Source organism: Argiope bruennichi, chromosome 9 (genome assembly GCF_947563725.1).
Source record: "Argiope bruennichi chromosome 9, qqArgBrue1.1, whole genome shotgun sequence".
NCBI classification, from domain to species: domain Eukaryota; kingdom Metazoa; phylum Arthropoda; class Arachnida; order Araneae; family Araneidae; genus Argiope; species Argiope bruennichi.
This window is the reverse complement of record NC_079159.1, coordinates 23,422,387-23,444,835: the sequence shown is the minus strand read 5'-3', so window position 1 is coordinate 23,444,835 and position 22,449 is coordinate 23,422,387. Positions and strand designations below refer to the sequence as shown.

The window sequence follows — 22,449 nt, the reverse complement described above, 5'->3', positions numbered from 1 at the left end:
AAAAAATTTTCAATCTTATTTTGTTGGCTGTATTTTAAAGAATTTATTTTATATATTTTAAAAATTTTTATGGAGAAAGCATACTTATTATGAATCGATAAAATAAGGTGTTCCATCAGCTGAAATACTGCGCTAATAATGTTACTTGGTGGGATGCTATGCCGGGAAGTGAACACCTATATCTTCATTTCCTGTTCTTTTCCCTTTTTTGTGGAAAATGACCTCATTTCAAGGAATAGTGTTTGGAGGATCATAATTCTTGAAAATGACCAACCCTTACTACTGGTCTGAAGTGTCGTGGTTGTTTTCTTTCATCAGTATCCTTGTCATCTTTACTTAGAGCTGTACAGAGTTTCCTGCTCTTTATTTTGTGTTTTCGCTAATGCTCATTTTATATAATAGTGTACTTTTAATTATACATTATAACTTATTTTCTATTTTAAATATAACTATAGATTTTTTTTGTAAAATAATTGTATTGAAAATAGTGTTGAGCGATCAATTAATTTTTTCCGAAATATCACAAATGCCCACCAATAGCAAATTCAAGCATGACTCCTTGTGGTGCAGCTTCCATCGTGCTAAATCAGCTACAAAAGTGTAATGTAGTGTTTTTTAAATTCAAATTCTAGAGGTTTTCTCATTTTTCCACATTTTCAGAGTTCTAGCAACACAGTGTTTCAGGTGAGGGAAAACCCAGTAAATCAAAACGATAAGTACATGAAATTTAGCCTGTGTACTCCTTATAGGCCTAAATAGGTTATCTACAATTTTTTTAAAATTTAAAGGATAGTTCGCCGCAAAGGGTTAAAGCAGTAAGTACAGTACTATCGAGTGGGAAAATTCCAAACTATTTTTTTTTAGTGGAAACTTTGGCCCCAAGATCGAAGTAACAAATAAATAAAATTTCATACAGAAATGGAGTTAGGAGTCTGAGTACCATCAGTTAAATTTTAATCCCTGTATGATTAACACGAAAGTTACACGTCATTTTAAATCAGTAGTGGCAGATTTTGCCAGATTATCAGCTACCATGCATTGCCTATTATTTAGATGTGAGATGGAATTCAACACAGGAAAATAGAGGATTTCTGAAGTTATAAGACGATAATGTAGTTCGAGAATATTAAAGGCCAATGAACGATTTAAATGATGTATTGATATCAAAGACTCTAGGACACTTAATACATGAGGGGGGAGGGAATTCACAGTTTCTTCACATACATTTATATTCATAAATATCAAACAGTTTTTATTTAACCATATTCATTTTATCATTTGAGTTTTATAATTGCATCCTCATCTGCTATGTCATGGTAACAAGTGAAAACAGAATTCATGTGTTTTTTTCTTACATTTGATCTTTCTACATATTATTATTCCAAATATTTTTTCTTTAATTTTTTGAAGTTGAAAATTCTTGTAAACTATTCCATTTTTATTATCATTTCTTATATGTTTGTAAATTCTGTATATAGTTATTTTTGTTTTTTCTACTGTAAATATTTTGGTATTTAATAAAATTCCCGCAACATGCCCATCTAGTGACCAGAATGGTTACGGATAGAAGTTATTTTGGTACTAAAAATGGAGCATGGCAGCCCAAGGTGGAATGTGAAAACTTATAAAAATGAAGTATTAGAAAACATTTTGAACCATTTGTAAAATAGGACTGAAATTATTATATGCTTTATGATGATATACAATGTGTTGCGGGTTAATTGTAGGAGTCATATTAGATTTTTCAAAAGTTTTGAATTGATTTAGATGTGTTATTCCATGTCATTTCTATGGGCTGAAATGATATTTTAAAATTGTCATAATTGGAATATTGGTTAAGCTTAAGCTGTTGAAAATGTTTGTAGCTCTAGAAAATATATATATATATATATAGCTGCTGGCCTGCTATTTTATGAGCAAAGTTGTAATTAAAAAATTGATGTAAAGAAAAAAATAAAATCATAAATATATTAATAATATATTAATGAAGAGTAAGCACTCTTTGCCTGCGTTGAAGAGAAGGTCCATATTACTCAATGAACAAACGTTTGGCTAGAGTAATATGAAAGGTTTCACTACAAAGACCGAGAGTGATGAATGTTTTTAACACTCTCATGCAGAGTCATATGCATTGATGTGATTCTTCTGCGGATACTTGGTTTTTCCACTTTTTTTTTAATTTCTCATCTTTTTCCATGACAAATTTTTTTTCTGTATTTATGGAGATAGTATTACTATTATTATTATTACAGCCAGTCATCTCATTATCACAGAACTAAACTGTTTAAACAGGGCTTATTGGGTTTAAATCGAGCTTGCCTGGGTGTTATGCTCATTCACTGTCCACTTACACCAGCAGTCAATTTCCTGCATTATGACAGTCTCTTTGGAGAGGTCCGACCCTTCCCCCTCTTTATGTCCATCATCACTCTTAGTTTTGCTGCTTTCTTTTTCGTAGGGGTTGGCCCCCAGCCAAGAGGGGATAATGTTAAAAAGCTTTCCACTTTAGTCCCAAAGTTAAAATTGGATGTACTCAAGAAATTCAAAAAGAAGAAAAGGGGAAAAATGCATTAAAAACAAACATAATGTGGACATAAACAGCTCGTGGGCAAACATCTTGAATGCCCATGAGCATTGCAGAAGAAGGTGACACTTGGATAATTTGCTGTTGCTGTCTGTATTGCCATTTGATCCTGTTTGTTGGAAGCATTTTCTTTGACGTTCATGAAAGGTCTGTCTGATCTGGTGATTAATGTCATTAGTGTTGTAGATAGATATGCTTGTGACTTGGAGGTACACAAATAATCTGATGCCAATTTATGGTAATCACAGCAGAACTAGCCTGTGGATAATTGGTAGATGGAACTTGAAAATTCCAAATAATCTCCACTAGGGGATAATTCTAAAAAGGGGGTATGCCATACTCATCTGTTTTCGTGAGCTTAAAGTTGGTTTAATTATCAAGAACTTGGTCATCACTTCTGAAACAAATAAATTATGTGAAGAGTCATATGATGCCATTCAGACTGTGAAGTATGAGCATATGTCTCAAATTTGTAGTTCAGACGTATAAAAGGAAGGACTATTTAATCGTAAAATGTGCAGAAATATCTGTAAAAACATTAATTCTGCTGCAAAGAACTTCAGAGCAATCTTAAGAAAAAATGTTTGTGATGAACAGTCAAGTCCGAGGATAAAGCTAGTGTCAAAGAAAATATCTGTCGAATGGTAAAGAAATATTCCTCTGAAAAAAATGACGTCCCGGGTTTTAAAAATTTCTTCCTCATCCTAATCTTGTACACAAAATGACCAATGTGTCTGATGTTTTAAAGTAAGCTATGAAACACTAATTGAGTCATATCAGTTAGTGTATCAATTAGTCAAAATACCTTTAAAGATACAGAAAGGCAGTTTTTAATGTAGTGTAATTATATTAACGTCCCTTTTTTAAGTAATACTAGGGTTATTTTGGGACGGATCTCGTCATTTTGAACTGCGATTAGATGACGAGGATGACACCTGAGCTGGCACCCACCTTTCCAAGCTTCCGCACCACAGAAGCGCTAGGACGTTTGGCCTCGACGAATTTGATGTGCACCAGACCCGCTTGCACGACGGTTTTTCCGTGGAATCGGGGCTCGAACAAGAAACCCTCCGGTTCCGAAGCCGAGACCTTACCTTATGTCACCGCGGCCTTATAAAAATCTAGTAATGTGTCCGAATTATATCGCAATGGAGATAAAGAAATATTTACTAAACTATGTTAGTCAGGTATATCTACAAAAATAATATAGATGAATGCATATGTGTTAGCGCCCTATAAGCCACACCGTTTGATCTACAGCTACCAAATTTGGCACATGCACATCTTAGAGGGTAAAAATGTGCACCTCAAAGCGATTTTTTTAAAATTTTAATTAATTGAATAGTAAGCTGAATTGTGGAAAGTGATAGTTTTCTAAAATATTATAGCACAAAAATAAGTTTTACATCAATTAAAAAAAAAAACCATTTTGATAATTGTTTTAAGTTTTCGTAAATCTTGGCATTTTTTTTTTTTTTTTGCCTGATTTCGAACAATAGATTGCATAGTTGTTCGGAAATTCCAATTGTTTTCATAGTTTCATCTTCCGTTGTTGAAAGCTAAAGAAGGAAGATTCTGTTTAATATTTGCATAGTTTAAGAAACAAAAAAACCAACGGGAATGGACTCTCGAAATTTTCAAGCATTTTCTCTCTCTTTTTTTTTTTTTTTTTTTTTTTTTTTTATGAATTTGTTATTTCAGAGGAGGCCGTTTCATGGTATTGGTGCACAATAATTACGAAATAGTATCCTTTGGCATGAATTTAGCATTTTTACTGAATCTTATTGGGTGAGCCTCGAGGTGTTTGTGGTGATTAATCATTGGTATGAGGTTAATGGAATACGAAAATCAAATTTATGTAAAAGACTCGTTTTTCCAGCCCGATTAAAACAAAAATTTGGCATGAAACTACACTTGTAATCACAAAATCCCATATCAAGTTTGATATATTTGTCATTGCATTTTTGAGTTATAGCGTTTGCATATTTCTGAAAGTACAAGCCGACAGATGATCAACCCCTTGTAGAATTTGGCTCTAAATTTGTTAGATAATTATGCTATGGACATTAAATATGTGTACCGAATTTTATCTATCTAGCTTTCTTAGTTTTGTAGTTATTGTGTTAATTTATATTCAAACGAATTTTTCTCAAAATTTGAATTAACTCTACAAATTTGATGTAAAGATCGTATGCCAAATTTCATCCGTCTAGGTCAAAGCCTTTTTTGAGCTATCTTTGTCACAAAGAGAAGAGCACTTTCCATAAATGTATTTTTCGAAATCACAGGGGTCTAAAACGTGGAGATTCGTCAAAATCACGAGTTCGAATTTTTGATTATTACAATACTGTTTCTACACTTCGAACACGAGAAAGTAAGAGGTGAAGTTACATATCACAAAATTTAGAAGATAGATTAATCAGATATTTACATTTATAATAGCGCTATGACGTCATGGGATTGGTCTCCATTAGAGAGGTTCTTGTATACAATAAACAGAACTCGACTAAGACAATGCGGATAAAAACGCGTTAATGTCAGACAATTTAACAGAATCGCGAACTTAAAATTATGAGAATTTATTAATCTGAAATCAAATACAATTCTTGGTTTTTTCGATATGCGGAATGTTGGATATAGCTATATATTGTAATATATATAGTAAAATGTTGTAGGGCATTTTGTACAAATAGGATTATTATACATCTGTGATTGTAATGATTCCTTTCAGGGCTTAGAAATCTCAGGAAAAGTTGTAGGTTTGTTATAATTCTTAAAAATTAAGATGACATTTTTTTTGCTATTCATAATAATCATCATCCAACAAATATATCAAAACGATGTATTCTGCACAATGGACAATAAGATTGAGCATAGTTACTTTGAAGTATAGTTAACCACTCAAAAGGCTGTCTCATGATAACTCTTGTAAAATTTAAAATTATCTAATAAAAATAACATGATACCGTTAAAATAATATAATGTCTATTTTGTGGAATCATGTAGTTTATCTAAGTTGATTGAAAAGCCTAACTTAATTTTATTAGTATTTGCCATCTTCGGCAATTATTTCAATGTTATAAATATTATGTCGACCAGTTTTGATAAGACGTATTTCATTCGACCCATTTTGATGAAATACGTCTTATCAAAACTGAGGAAAAGAAATCAATTCAATTTTTAAACATCTTAGAATTGTATATTTTTGCTTTATAACATTTGCATTAATAATTAAGCATTTGCATCTCTTTCAATATCTATCTCAGAAAATTTTAATTTCAGAAATTGATGATTTAGTTTTTAATTTTAAAAATAATGTTAGTTTCGGGATAAGTTCTCCTTCCTAACCCTAGATGGCAGCACATTTCCATTGTCTTGAAAGTTATGCAGAAAAGATTTCTTATTCGCTTGGCCAGTCAAAAAAAGTAGACGTTCACGTGGAATGTGAGCGATCATTAGCTCGCGAGGAAAATTGCAACAAATTTATTTTAACGATCACGCAGAAACCCAGCGAGTTTCTTGTGAAATTAGTAGTTTTTGAAGAAAATAATTTTTATAATCTTTCAAGAAATACTCGTAACCGTGATATGGGATTGCTTTTCGGAAATTGTATAAAAATAAGGTGTGGCTTGATGTGAATAAATTTATGACTAGTCAAGAAAACTTTTTCCTGTTTTTATTGAGTAGAATCTTCTATTTTTTGCATACGGAAGCATAGGTTATGTGCTCACGAACAGTGCAGAAATACTTCGTTAGGGAAATATCCCCTATATTCGACAGTTACCAACAGATCATGCAATTTAAATTTATTATTAGTAATGAAGATATTATAATTTATTATTACTAGCGGAAATGCTTGATTATATGGCGAGCGAAAAAAGCGAACTAGAATAACGTCACATAATCCTAAGAGAATCATAATGTTAAAAATAATGTTAGTTTCGGCTGTTAATGTTAGTTTCGGCTGTTAATGTTAGTTTAATGTTAAAAATAATGTTAGTTGCTGGCGAACCGTTGAGTGGACCGCTCATTGGGTACTTTCTAGTATAATTCAAATATTCTTTCTAGAATGAAGGTAAAGTGAAATTCTATTTAAGTCTTTTAGTTTAGTGTTTGATCTTAAGCTTAAATAAGTTTTTGTAGAGCTTAAAAATGCTTCATTACTTATAACTTCTTCAAGTCAGAATTATAATAATTATAATTCGTCGTTTAACGAAAATGCACAGTTTTTATATTCGAGTTAATATTATAACAACGATCAGCTCCTGTCTTGAATTATCGTTAGACAACCTACAGCACTGATCTTGGATATAAATGATGCCATTTTGCTTGCAAAAATGTTGACATTAATATTTCATTAACCTAACATATTGATCAAAGTCAGATGTACCATTTTTGATAAAATATTAGTCTGTTAATAAATCAAAATACTTCCTACAAATATGGTCCTGAAAGTTAATGAAAATACCTAAAAATAATGAATTACATTTATCAAGTGCGAAGTTATAACCAGAAACAAAACAAGTGGGAAGAATCTTCCTAAAATTTTTTTGTATACATTCTAATAAAGTTATCGCCCCGCTTTCTAAAAAATTGTGAATTTTGAGTAGTACTGTGAATTCTACGCGTGCTCTAATTCAAAATTTAGCATACTTTTTATTTAATTAAAATTCTACGTAAATTTTTTTAAAAAAATGCTTCGATATGTACATTTTATCCTCCAAGGAATATATGCTTCAATTGAATTTGTTGTAGAAGAAACGGTCTGGCTTGCAAAGTATCCCCATTCTTGCATGTACGCACACGCACACATCTTTATTATTAGTAGCGATTTATTTTCAATTCAGTTGTAATTTTTATCCAATATACGTCCTTTCTTAAGGTTTCTGTCTGTAGTTAACAAAATTCTCTAGTCTCTTCTGCCTGCATACACATATCTTTATTATTAGTAGCGATTTATTTTCAATTAAGTTGTAATTTTTATACAATATACGTCCTTTCTTAAGGTTTCTGTCTGTAGTTAACAAAATTCTCTAGTCTCTTCTGCCTGCATACACATATCTTTATATCTTTATTATTAGTAGCGATTTATTTTCAATTAAGTTGTAATTTTTATACAATATACGTCCTTTCTTAAGGTTTCTGTCTGTAGTTAACAGAATTCTCTAGTCTCTTCTGCCTGCATCCACATATCTTTATTATTATTAGAGATTTATTTTGAATTAAGTTGTAATTTTTATCCAATATACGTCCTTTCTTAAGGTTTCTGTCTGTAGTTAACAGAATTCTCTAGTCTCTTCTGCCTGCACACACAAATCTTTATTATTATTAAAGATTTATTTTCAATTAAGTTGTAATTTTTATCCAATATACGTCCTTTCTTAAGGTTTCTGTCTGTAGTTAACAGAATTCTCTAGTCTCTTCAGCCTGCATACACATATCTTTATTATTAGTAGAGATTTATTTTCAATTAAGTTGTAATTTTTGTCCAATATACGTCTTTTCTTAAGGTTTCTGTCTGTAGTTAACAGAATTCTCTAGTCTCTTCTGCCTGCATACATATATCTTTATTATTAGTAGCGATTTATTTTCAATTAAGTTGTAATTTTTATACAATATACGTCCTTTCTTAAGGTTTCTGTCTGTAGTTAACAGAATTCTCTAGTCTCTTCTGCCTGCATACACATATCTTTATTATTAGTAGCGATTTATTTTCAATTAAGTTGTAATTTTTGTCCAATATACGTCTTTTCTAAGGTTTCTGTCTGTAGTTAACGGAATTCTCTAGTCTCTTCTGCCTGCATACACATATCTTTATTATTAGTAGCGATTTATTTTCAATTAAGTTGTAATTTTTATACAATATACGTCTTTTCTTAAGGTTTCTGTCTGTAGTTAACAGAATTCTCTAGTCTCTTCTGCCTGCATACACATATCTTTATTATTAGTAGCGATTTATTTTCAATTAAGTTGTAATTTTTATACAATATACGTCCTTTCTTAAGGTTTCTGTCTGTAGTTAACAGAATTCTCTAGTCTCTTCTGTCTGCATACACATATCTTTATTATTAGTAGCGATTTATTTTCAATTAAGTTGTAATTTTTATACAATATACGTCCTTTCTTAAGGTTTCTGTCTGTAGTTAACAGAATTCTCTAGTCTCTTCTGCCTGCATACACATATCTTTATTATTAGTAGCGATTTATTTTCAATTAAGTTGTAATTTTTATACAATATACGTCCTTTCTTAAGGTTTCTGTCTGTAGTTAACAGAATTCTCTAGTCTCTTCTGTCTGCATACACATATCTTTATTATTAGTAGCGATTTATTTTCAATTAAGTTGTAATTTTTATACAATATACGTCCTTTCTTAAGGTTTCTGTCTGTAGTTAACAGAATTCTCTAGTCTCTTCTGTCTGCATACACATATCTTTATTATTAGTAGCGATTTATTTTCAATTAAGTTGTAATTTTTGTACAATATACGTCCTTTCTTAAGGTTTCTGTCTGTAGTTAACAGAATTCTCTAGTCTCTTCTGCCTGCATACACATATCTTTATTATTAGTAGCGATTTATTTTCAATTAAGTTGTAATTTTTATACAATATACGTCCTTTCTTAAGGTTTCTGTCTGTAGTTAACAGAATTCTCTAGTCTATTCTGCCTGCATACACATATCTTTATTATTAGTAGCGATTTATTTTCAATTAAGTTGTAATTTTTATACAATATACGTCCTTTCTTAAGGTTTCTGTCTGTAGTTAACAGAATTCTCTAGTCTCTTCTGTCTGCATACACATATCTTTATTATTAGTAGCGATTTATTTTCAATTAAGTTGTAATTTTTATACAATATACGTCCTTTCTTAAGGTTTCTGTCTGTAGTTAACAGAATTCTCTAGTCTCTTCTGTCTGCATACACATATCTTTATTATTAGTAGCGATTTATTTTCAATTAAGTTGTAATTTTTATACAATATACGTCCTTTCTTAAGGTTTCTGTCTGTAGTTAACAGAATTCTCTAGTCTCTTCTGCCTGCATACACATATCTTTATTATTAGTAGCGATTTATTTTCAATTAAGTTGTAATTTTTATCCAATATACGTCCTTTCTTAAGGTTTCTGTCTGTAGTTAACAGAATTCTCTAGTCTCTTCTGCCTGCATCCACATATCTTTATTATTAGTAGCGATTTATTTTCAATTAAGTTGTAATTTTTATACAATATACGTCTTTTCTTAAGGTTTCTGTCTGTAGTTAACAGAATTCTCTAGTCTCTTCTGCCTGCATACACATATCTTTATTATTAGTAGCGATTTATTTTCAATTAAGTTGTAATTTTTATACAATATACGTCCTTTCTTAAGGTTTCTGTCTGTAGTTAACAGAATTCTCTAGTCTCTTCTGCCTGCATACACATATCTTTATTATTAGTAGCGATTTATTTTCAATTAAGTTGTAATTTTTATACAATATACGTCCTTTCTTAAGGTTTCTGTCTGTAGTTAACAGAATTCTCTAGTCTCTTCTGTCTGCATACACATATCTTTATTATTAGTAGCGATTTATTTTCAATTAAGTTGTAATTTTTATACAATATACGTCCTTTCTTAAGGTTTCTGTCTGTAGTTAACAGAATTCTCTAGTCTCTTCTGTCTGCATACACATATCTTTATTATTAGTAGCGATTTATTTTCAATTAAGTTGTAATTTTTATACAATATACGTCCTTTCTTAAGGTTTCTGTCTGTAGTTAACAGAATTCTCTAGTCTCTTCTGCCTGCATACACATATCTTTATTATTAGTAGCGATTTATTTTCAATTAAGTTGTAATTTTTATCCAATATACGTCCTTCCTTAAGGTTTCTGTCTGTAGTTAACAGAATTCTCTAGTCTCTTCTGCCTGCATCCACATATCTTTATTATTAGTAGCGATTTATTTTCAATTAAGTTGTAATTTTTATACAATATACGTCTTTTCTTAAGGTTTCTGTCTGTAGTTAACAGAATTCTCTAGTCTCTTCTGCCTGCATACACATATCTTTATTATTAGTAGCGATTTATTTTCAATTAAGTTGTAATTTTTATACAATATACGTCCTTTCTTAAGGTTTCTGTCTGTAGTTAACAGAATTCTCTAGTCTCTTCTGCCTGCATACACATATCTTTATTATTAGTAGCGATTTATTTTCAATTAGGTTGTAATTTTTATACAATATACGTCTTTTCTTAAGGTTTCTGTCTGTAGTTAACAGAATTCTCTAGTCTCTTCTGCCTGCATACACATATCTTTATTATTAGTAGCGATTTATTTTCAATTAAGTTGTAATTTTTATACAATATAAGTCCTTTCTTAAGGTTTCTGTCTGTAGTTAACAGAATTCTCTAGTCTCTTCTGCTTGCATCCACATATCTTTATTATTAGTAGCGATTTATTTTCAATTAAGTTGTAATTTTTATACAATATACGTCTTTTCTTAAGGTTTCTGTCTGTAGTTAACAGAATTCTCTAGTCTCTTCTGCCTGCATACACATATCTTTATTATTAGTAGCGATTTATTTTCAATTAAGTTGTAATTTTTATACAATATACGTCCTTTCTTAAGGTTTCTGTCTGTAGTTAACAGAATTCTCTAGTCTCTTCTGCCTGCATCCACATATCTTTATTATTAGTAGCGATTTATTTTCAATTAAGTTGTAATTTTTATACAATATACGTCCTTTCTTAAGGTTTCTGTCTGTAGTTAACAGAATTCTCTAGTCTCTTCTGCCTGCATCCACATATCTTTATTATTAGTAGCGATTTATTTTCAATTAAGTTGTAATTTTTATACAATATACGTCCTTTCTTAAGGTTTCTGTCTGTAGTTAACAGAATTCTCTAGTCTCTTCTGCCTGCATCCACATATCTTTATTATTAGTAGCGATTTATTTTCAATTAAGTTGTAATTTTTATACAATATACGTCTTTTCTTAAGGTTTCTGTCTGTAGTTAACAGAATTCTCTAGTCTCATCTGCCTGCATATACATATCTTTATTATTAGTAGCGATTTATTTTCAATAAAGTTGTAATTTTTATACAGTATACGTCCTTTCTTAAGGTTTCTGTCTGTAGTTAACAGAATTCTCTAGTCTCTTCTGTCTGCATACACATATCTTTATTATTAGTAGCGATTTATTTTCAATTAAGTTGTAATTTTTATACAGTATACGTCCTTTCTTAAGGTTTCTGTCTGTAGTTAACAGAATTCTCTAGTCTCTTCTGCCTGCATCCACATATCTTTATTATTAGTAGCGATTTATTTTCAATAAAGTTGTAATTTTTATACAGTATACGTCCTTTCTTAAGGTTTCTGTCTGTAGTTAACAGAATTCTCAAGTCTCTTCTGTCTGCATACACATATCTTTATTATTAGTAGCGATTTATTTTCAATTAAGTTGTAATTTTTATACAATATACGTCCTTTCTTAAGGTTTCTGTCTGTAGTTAACAGAATTCTCTAGTCTCTTCTGCCTGCATCCACATATCTTTATTATTAGTAGCGATTTATTTTCAATTAAGTTGTAATTTTTATACAATATACGTCTTTTCTTAAGGTTTCTGTCTGTAGTTAACAGAATTCTCTAGTCTCTTCTGTCTGCATACACATATCTTTATTATTAGTAGCGATTTATTTTCAATTAAGTTGTAATTTTTATACAATATACGTCCTTTCTTAAGGTTTCTGTCTGTAGTTAACAGAATTCTCTAGTCTCTTCTGCCTGCATACATATATCTTTATTATTAGTAGCGATTTATTTTCAATTAAGTTGTAATTTTTATACAATATACGTCCTTTCTTAAGGTTTCTGTCTGTAGTTAACAGAATTCTCTAGTCTCTTCTGCCTGCATCCACATATTTTTATTATTAGTAGCGATTTATTTTCAATAAAGTTGTAATTTTTATACAGTATACGTCCTTTCTTAAGGTTTCTGTCTGTAGTTAACAGAATTCTCTAGTCTCTTCTGCCTGCATACACATATCTTTACTATTAGTAGAGATTTATTTTCAATTAAGTTGTAATTTTTATACAATATACGTCCTTTCTTAAGGTTTCTGTCTGTAGTTAACAGAATTCTCTAGTCTCTTCTGCCTGCATACGCATATCTTTATTATTAGTAGCGATTTATTTTCAATTAAGTTGTAATTTTTATACAATATACATCATTTCTAAGATTTCTTTCTGTAGTTAACACAGTTCTCTAGTCTCTTCTGCCTGCATACACAAATCTTTATTATTATTAAAGATTTATTTTCAATTAAGTTGTAATTTTTATTCAATATATGTCATCTCTAAGATTTCTCTCTGTTATTAACAGAATTCTCTAGGCTCTTCTGTCTACATTTTATCATTCGGTTGAATAACAATAATCTTCTCTTTTCTTTCGATGTTTCCAAAGATTGCGTAACATGTAAATTCAGGGCCGAGAGATGTTGGGTAGGAACTCCAACACGTCAGAAATGCAAAAAAGATCAAAGAAAGCATTTCCATCTCCGCAGCCGTTTCCTGTCGGAACTTTTGCGCTGGGGGTGATTCGAACTATCCAGGAAATTTCCTTGCATACATGAATTTTTTATTTATATCAGAAAGAAAGTTTTCAACGTAGTTTTCGAAAAATTTGGAGCTGTGAACTTGATTTCTGTTGGAACACTGAAAATTTTAGGTGAAAGAGAAACAATAATATTCTAAAAATATAGACTTGCAAGGGCGTCAATTGGAGACGGTGGAAAATTTAGGCATTTTTTCGGCCTATGCAATGCACATTTTGAGGTCCCTCTTTTATAAATTGGTGAATTTAGTTTTAGATTCAGCACATTTTCAATTTAAAGATGATGTTAATGATATATTTAAGGTCATTTTTTTAAATAACCTAATGACAATTTACATATTTTATTTATTTACTATCTATTAAGATTATTTGCACTCAGTTATATTCACACATCAGCAACTACTCTGACCCGACCGAAGGCATACTGAAATATTGAATTAACAGTACGCCACGACAACATAGGCGGGAATTATAGTTGAATCCTAAGGATTATCACTGGCCACAGTACAACCTTTCCCTTAGGAGATACGTCCCATAATTGGTGTGGAGTAGCAGCCCTAATAATCTAGTGACAATTGACGTTTTTTTATTTATTTTCTATGGCTCAAAATTATTTGCACTCAATTATATTCTCCACACCCCGAAGGTACACGAAAATATTGAATTACTGAAATGTCGCGATAACATAGGCGGGAATTGTAGTTACCTCCTAAGTGCAATTCCCGGCTACGGCACAACCTCTTCGGTAGGAGATACGTCTCGTCATCAGTAGGTCTCCATACCATTTTTGTAGCCACCGGGGTGATGAGAACCAACTATTATAGCAGAATCTTCCCATCCCCATAATTGTGCTGCTTGCCCTTGAGATTCCCATGGGAATCTATTCATATAAGAGTATTCAAAAATGTCTACATAATCTCAAGTTTTAAAGAATTTTTTTTTTGAAGTTTACAATAAATATATTCTGCTAAGCTTTTTTTAAGCCTCATGTCAAGATAAAAATAATTACACAAATGTTATTGCCATACCAAAACATAAGAACGTTATTTAATACTTTTTAAAAATTTCTTTCATTTGAACATTTGAAATTATTGTCAACAAAATGAAAGAAATTGTAAATGAAAGGGAAAAATAACTACAATAATTTAAGAACACGTGAATAAAAATCTGACAAGAAATAAAATACGAGCAAGAAAAGAAATGACGATAGCTCAATTAACAAAGTAAAGTTTCGGCACTTAAATGAAATAGAGGGATTAACAGTGGACCGTTAACTTAAATATTTATCCCACTTTATGGTCGCTTACACCTAACGCTAATAACATCAGATACAACTCCATGTTTTAAGTAATCAACAAATTCTGACTGCTTTAACAAAAATAATCTCTTTTATTCACTATTTAGAATAAATACTATACTATTTACAAATATAGAACAATAAATAAATTGCACTTACCAAAATTCTTGAAATGACGGTATGCGTTGCTAAATAAATTCAAAAACAAGTCAGGTGATTCGTGGGAAATTCCTAAAATATATTCGAATAGCGCCATCTAGGAAAGGCGACTTTCCAGACATCAGGGCGAGTATGGGGTGATTACATTGAAACGACCATTTTCACAAAATCGCCGCCGGAGCTTGACCCGATGAAAAGGCGACCTGTAGAGGCGATAGAAAAAAAATATGATCAGAATCCGATATCGCCCCGACCCAAAGGCGATTATCGCGGAAAATGTGCGAGCTTTAGCCGAGGGATCCGATGATTGGCCAACCATTTAGCGACCACTCTTGCTGCTTGGACAGTCACATTTAATCAGATTTTGTTTGAAATGCAATAATAATTGAATGTAAGGAAACAGAGAATCTTGGTTAATCAAACTTGACCAAGCGTTTGCATTAGCGTAATATTTTAGCTTTTATAGAATTTGTCTTTTTTACAAATTATTTTTATTAATTTTTATATTTTTTAACAAATATTTTATAATTAGAATAGTAACATTTTTTCAATCGATCTATCTGTGACATCCTGAGCCTATAGACCCTAGTCAGTTGCCTAGTCGGCAACTTGCCTTTGTTTGAAGGTAAAATGATCATTAACATTAAGAATTTACTAAGAATGGTAGCATTCTAATAAAATTATTGATTGCAAAATTATGACCAGCAGCACGATCGCTAAGTGATAGTTTTCGCATGATAGTTTTTAGAAATTGGCGTATAATCTGTGTTTCATGTGACATATATGATGGAAAAATCACCCGAAATGCTCGATAAATCTTAACATTAGACTTAAAATTACTATATTTGGTATATGGAATTATTTTTTTTTGATAGTAAGTGCTCACTAACGATTGATTTTCAAAATTTTAATTAGATTTTTATTAAAAGTTAATTAAAATTTTATCAGTAAATAATACCGATGCCTTTTATTGTGAAAAAAAAATGATTTTGTATATTATTTTAAATTTCAAAATAAAATAACCTGTTTAGTGAGATAAATTTTATTTCCCCACATTTTCTTTCCATCAGATATTTTAATAAATTTTTGAAAATAATTTTAGTTATATTTTCCACAAATACTTTTTATTCCTCGAATTCTGGGTTATTTTCACGCTTCTAGATGGCATTAAAATTTTTTTGTGCGTACGGTATCGCTTTTATATTATGAAAAGTATTAGGGTGTCTCAAAAGTTTCTTTCTCATCGCGCTATGAATGGCCTTATCTGGCTCTGCTTGTGCAAACATGCAGGCCTATATATTAGCCGCCTATGACATCAGTTTCAGTCGTACCAGAGCTCTACTACACCCCAAGCCTGGATTACACCCCAAAAAGTTCTTTTGTCTATTTGGTGGGATTGGAAAGGCGTAATTTTCTACGAGTTCCTTTCTCAAGGTGAAACAATAAATTCTACGAAATACTGTCATCAACTGGATCAATTAAAAGCTGCCATAGCAAAAAACCGCCAGAATTTATGAGCCGGCGAAGCGTTGTTTTTCATTATGACAACTCGAGACCACATTTTGCGCTAGTCGTAAGAGAGAAGCTCTTACAGTTTGATTGGGATGTTTTGCCGCATCTTGCATACTCTTCAGATCTAGCTCCATCCGATTATTATTTCTTTTTATCCTTAAAAAATTTCTCTTCGCGATAAGCGCTTTAAATCTATCAGCGAAATAAAAGCGCACCTCGAAGATTATTTCTTGTTCAAAACAGAACAATTTTGGAAAGAAGGCATAATAAGACTTCCTGAGAGATGGAAGAAGGTAACACAGGAAAAGAGGTTCTTATATAACAAAATTAATAATATCCTAAACAGTAAATATTGTGTATTCATTTCATAGGAAAGAAACTTATGGGACAGCCTCATAAATAAATTAAACCAGCGGCAGCAGTTGCTTTGGAACTTTCTCGCGCTCTCACTGACAAATGTGCCCACTTTTTGTGTATGTGAAAGTAAGATAAAGAAATTTATTAACTGATAATTTCATAGTGTAGAGCACAGATGAAAATTTAATTTAAAAAAAAGCATTTTACAATTAACCTGCTCGGAAGTCATAGTGTTTTCATTCAATTGCTCACCATATTTAATAAAACTTTGTATCTAGGAAGTATATATCTAGATGCAATGTTTAGAAAAATAAAAATGTGTTTCATTTATTTGGGACACCCTACATGTATAATTGTATACATGTTTAATTATATGTTTAAAATTTCATTCCAACACTGATTATCTTTTGGACAATTATTTGGAATATAGATATTTTGGACAAGATTTGAAATTAAGAAAGAACTCGTATGTTGTTAGGTAGATATATAACTATTTTAACGAAAGAAATTTTTATCAACGTATTCTGCAACGTGTTACGGAAATAATTTTTTTAAAAAGTGTATTTATACTACTATTTTGTATTATCGTTTAGTGATAATATTTAGACTAGATTCGTCCATCTTCCTTTTATTTTTATTGTTTATTTTTAATTATATAATAAAAAAACTATTTTAATATCGTCATAACGTGAATGAGTATAAATCCAGTAATTAAAACAATAAAAATATTGTTGTAAAATATATTTAAAAATACTTTTAAAGATTTATTAAAAATGAAGAAAAAATTATAGTGAAATTATTCTAATAGCTTTGAAAAGTGGTACAGAATAGATGTTTTTAAAGTGCTGTAAAAGTGATTTTATGCTCTGAAATCAGAGAAGGGAAAAGCCAATATTTTGAATAATATTTAAATGAAAAATTTAAATGAAATGTAGAGAAACCCTTTTTATTGAATACCTACTTTCGAAGAATTGCTTAGTTATCGAATTATGTATCCTTTCTATCTAATGATTCATTAAATTGTTAATGTAAAAAGAAAGGAATTTTTATTTGAACTTTAATAAAAGAAAATAGATGCAATTGAAATGTTTGATTAAATAATGGAATTGCTTTAAATTTCTTTGAAACAAACAAAAAAAAAAAAATACTGTGATAAATAATGCCCAAAATTTTTTTAAAATATTTGTTAAAAATCAGAAAAGAATTGGATGAAATCCAGACGTATTATTTGAAAGACAATTTTGAGATTTTTAAGATATTGAAAAAACCGCAATCTATCAATATTATAGATTAAAGTTATCTGAAAGAAAAAAAAAATCTTAGTTTTTAGATAACTTGAATTCCAATTAAAGTTTCAAAAAAGTTTAAGTAGTTCCGAATTATACATTATCGCCTTCTAAAGCATGCCTTAAGCGAAATTTAATATCAAATCTATGTCTAACTGCTTGTCCTATAGTGCCAACAAACACACTTCAATTTTATTATTAATCAAAATACTTCTATGGTATCTTTATTTCATGTAGTATCTTCACAACATTTGTGGACAGTGTTTAAAATCGACATTGACATTTTTCGAGACTTTTTTTTTTGTATAAGCCGCTCTGTGCCATCTTTTTGATATGTCCATTTCACATTTGGGTATTAATAAGATTTACTATAAATGATAGAGTTTATACAATAATATAAGCACACAAAACATCGAATCATTTATCTAATGCTTCAAATGTTAATCACATCTATGTATTTCAATAAGCAAAATCATTTTTGAATAAACCAAAGATGAATACGCAATTGAAATTAATTTGCTCTTTTAGTTAATTTCTTGATGTAAAAAAGTCAATTTCGCGCTAAAAGCATTTGACCATTTATTTTCTACTATCAAAAAGGCAAAGAAGACGGTAATATCATTAATTTCATTCCTTACTCTCAATAAAATGACGCTTATTCAATTAGCCAAATCAAAACATAAGAAACGATTCGACAGTTATTTTATTATCTTTATCTTCATTTTATGGCTGGGATAATAAAATTTCGACATTGTCCACCAAGAACATAAACCCGTAAAACTTATGGGATTGTCGCATAAACTCTATCCTTCTCGTCACTCCTTTCGAATAATCTGCTTTTGTAAGCGGCAACTTTTGAAGTTATTCTTTAGTATTTATCACTATGAAATAACGACAGCTATTTGTTCCAATGTGATTATGGGAAAAAAGGCTTTAATTATATTTCAGTTATTTCATAGTATTCTTAATCAAAAGTTTTATTATGACTTCTTGAAACTTTTGGTTCGAATTTTGATAGAAAGTAAGACATCTAAGCGAAAGAAACGAAAGAAAAGAATTTATTTTTTAAGGATGAAAGAGTGATTTCTTTTAACAAAAAAAAAAAAAAAAAAAAAAAAAAAGAGCGATAGATAGATAGATAGAGATAGAGTTAGATAGATAGATAGATAGATAGATAGATAGAGAGAGAGAGAGAGAGAGAATAATATAAAATGTTATCAGACGATTTCTCTAATTCAAAAACGACAGAGATTATTGTCATAAAAATATATTTAAAGAAAATCGTCTGTTTTGAATTTTTTTTGATAGAAGAAAGAGTTATTTTTTGTCAAAACTTCTTCATCAGTCTTAATTTTGTAATTGTGTTTGCTACTTCATTTTACACTAAGTACGATATTATATTCGATAAAAGCTTTCCATTTAATCAAAAGAAATTTAAAAAAAAAATACACCCGAACTACAATTTTTCAATAACTATCAAAGTTACGTTGCTATATTACCAAAGTTTTGTTTGTTTCAAAAATTTTCAACTTATTTTAAAATGTTTACCATATTTTCGGATTAAGTGAATATTTATTATCGTCATGCTTGAAGTGAATATTTATTATCGGATTATTTAATATTAAGTGAATATTTATTATCGTCATTACTAATTCAATGATAAGCATTGTAAAAATGACTTAAAAAATTATTAAATTAGAGAAACACTTTGTACACAGAAATAAATCTATTATCTTTTTTTTAAAAAAAAAAACCCTCATTTTTTTAACTTTAAAAGCGATATAAAAAGGTTCTATTGCAATAATATACTCTGAGTTTATTTCTTTATTAATTATTTATCTCAACTCAGTAGATCGAAAATTAATGAAATATTCACACCAACTATTAATTTGTTGCAAGCGGTTATACACCGGAAAATACATGATATAAAACTGTATTTAAAATTAAAAATAAATTACATTTTTTGGAAAGTTTATTAAAATTAGGGAAAAAATGTATTCGGGAATAAAAGTACTATGTTTAGAAATTTAATTTTTTTAAAGTTTTAAATGATGGAAAAAAAAATTGTGTTTGTCGAATTATGTGCTTTGAGATTATTGAAGAGAAACATTGAAGATAAATTTGTATTAACGTTTAGTTAAAAATGTAATTAAAATTTTGAAAATTCTTTATTTATTACACCCTTACTACTCAAGAAGTAACTATATGCCAAATTTGATAGTTCTACAAATAAATGACTATTCTATAGATAGTTTTCGGTGATTGTTCAGAAACATGTCTTCATTTGCACATACTATGGATATTATCACGTTAAAATTCAAATGTGTATCGTTAAAATATTACATATTGAGTTATAACTGGTTAGTTGACCACCTGTATTAAGTTGATTCTGCTTTGTATATATATATATAAAAGAAATCATTGTTTTATTAGGGAGTCCCAAAAGTTTCTTTCTCATCGTGCTATGAATGGCCTTATTTGGCTTTCCAAACATGCAGGCTTATCTATTAGCTGTTTATGTCATCGGTTTCAGTATTAGCAGATCTCTTTTACAGTTCGTTTCGAGACTACATATCCCAAAAGTTCTTTTGTCCATTTGGTGGGATTGGAAAGGAGTAATTTTCTACAAGCTCCTTTCTCAAAATGAAACAATAAATTCTACGAAATATTGTCATCAACTGGATCAATTAAAAGCTACATAGCAAAAAAAAAAAAAAAAAAATCGATGAGGTGATGTTTTTTATCATGGCAACGTGGGACCACTTATTGCATTTGTCGTAAGAGCGAAGTTTGATTGGGATGTTTTACCGCATCCTGCATACGCTCCAGATCTAGTTCCAATTACTGATTATTACTTCTTTCTGTCTTTAAAAAATTCTCTTCGCGATTAGTACTTTAAATCTATCAGCGAAATAAAAGCGCATCTCGAGGATTACTTCTTGTCCAAAAAAACAACGAAGAAGGCATAATGAGGCTTCTCGAGAAATGGAAGAAGGTAATTGAGCAAAACGGTTCTTATATAACAAAATAAATAATATCTTAAACATATTGTGTTTTCATTTCATATTATAAATAAGAAAGAAACTTATGGGACACCTTAATATATTAAAATCTGATCAATATTTTAAAGCGACGAATAAAAAATTATTTCTAATAGAATAACTGCTTCCATTTTTATATCTGCAACTAATGTATTTGTTGGAACCAAAACAAATCACGGATTTGTAGCTATACTTCTTTGCTCGCTCTCTTCTTTAAACGAATAAAAGCAATGAAAATAAAACCAATTCAATTCAATAAAAGCAAAAGTACCTGCGAAACTGGTACGAATAGTTATTTTATAGCGCAAACATCTGTGCTTCAAATCCTCGATGCGCCATTTAGATTTTTGTTTCATTTATCGAAAAATCGAACTCCATTCTCTGCTACAGTTAAAGTTAAGCTAGTTCTTTTTTTCGAATATCATTACACTCGACAAAAAACGGTCAAAGAAGCATATTACGTGCTATAAAAATTGTGAGAAAGCTTTTTATTCCTCAGATGTCGAAGAACAATCGAAAAGAATATCTGTTTTATGATCGCATTTGCTCACAAAAGTCGATGTCACATGCTTTTTATGACAATTCGCATTCCACTCATATGTATGATGTTTAGTTTAGGAAGAGCAGCTGTTTCCATTTCGTTAATATCTAACTTGGATCCATTTGAATAAAATGCGAGTGTTTATTGTCATATTGTCACGTGATGTATTTTTATTTCATATATTTCGTTTTCTTGATGCATATAGCATTAGTTTCTATTTTAAGAAATGAGTAAGTTTATTCTATGACAGATTTTATGAGTTTGATGATTTAGAAAAAGCCTAACTTATCATTATTAGAAATGGACTTACATGCTAAAATATGCGAGAAAACGAGATAAATTTCTCAAAATTTATTTAATTTTTATACAAAAATTAAATATCCCCCTAATTTTTTTAAATGAAAAAATTGTTGAATAGAAACAGAACACTAGATACACTTATACGTATCATTTTTGTTATATTATTATTAATAAATGAATTAAAAAAAGCTGTCTAATTTTTACTATGTGAGCATTATATTATCTGAATCCTTGTTGAGAATCTGGAAACGCACTAACATGTCAGAATACAGTAGGAATTTTGAAATTTTGGGAAAAAGTTACTCAAGATAAATACTTTTTTTTATCGGAGATACTTGCCAAGAATAATAATTATAAAAAAACATTTGAGAAATGTTATTATCTGTATATTAAAAATATTTTTTTTTAAAAATCAAAATCTGAAGGTTGAAACAAAAATTGCAAAATCATGAGACAGAAAAGTTTGAAATAATTTGAAATAGTTTTCCCATTTATAATGTATTTTCATATTTATATAATGAATGTTTACGATTTTCTTTTTTATATGATCTTTATTGTGACTTTATCGGATTGTTATATTCTCATATGCTATTCACGCTTTTAAGAGTTTTGTTTCGATTTGACTGTTGCCATTCAACAAGTAATAATAATACGATCTCTCTGCCACGTACGTTAGCGTTTGATATATATACACATTTTCTACATTTTTCTTTTTATTTTATAATTTGGCTGCAAATATAATAAAATATAAAAATTAGTATTTTTAAAGATAATTGT

General features: G+C 29.8%; 1 long non-coding RNA gene across 1 annotated transcript in view; it reads right to left on the bottom strand.

The window, feature by feature from the left end:
• Positions 1 to 22,449, bottom strand: part of LOC129984088 (uncharacterized) — a 41,238-nt gene that overhangs the window by 2,832 nt on the left and 15,957 nt on the right. Inside the window, exon 2 of the long non-coding RNA XR_008785468.1 lies at positions 14,636 to 14,838. This is a non-coding gene — a long non-coding RNA (uncharacterized LOC129984088). The remainder of the gene's footprint in view (positions 1 to 14,635; positions 14,839 to 22,449) is intronic.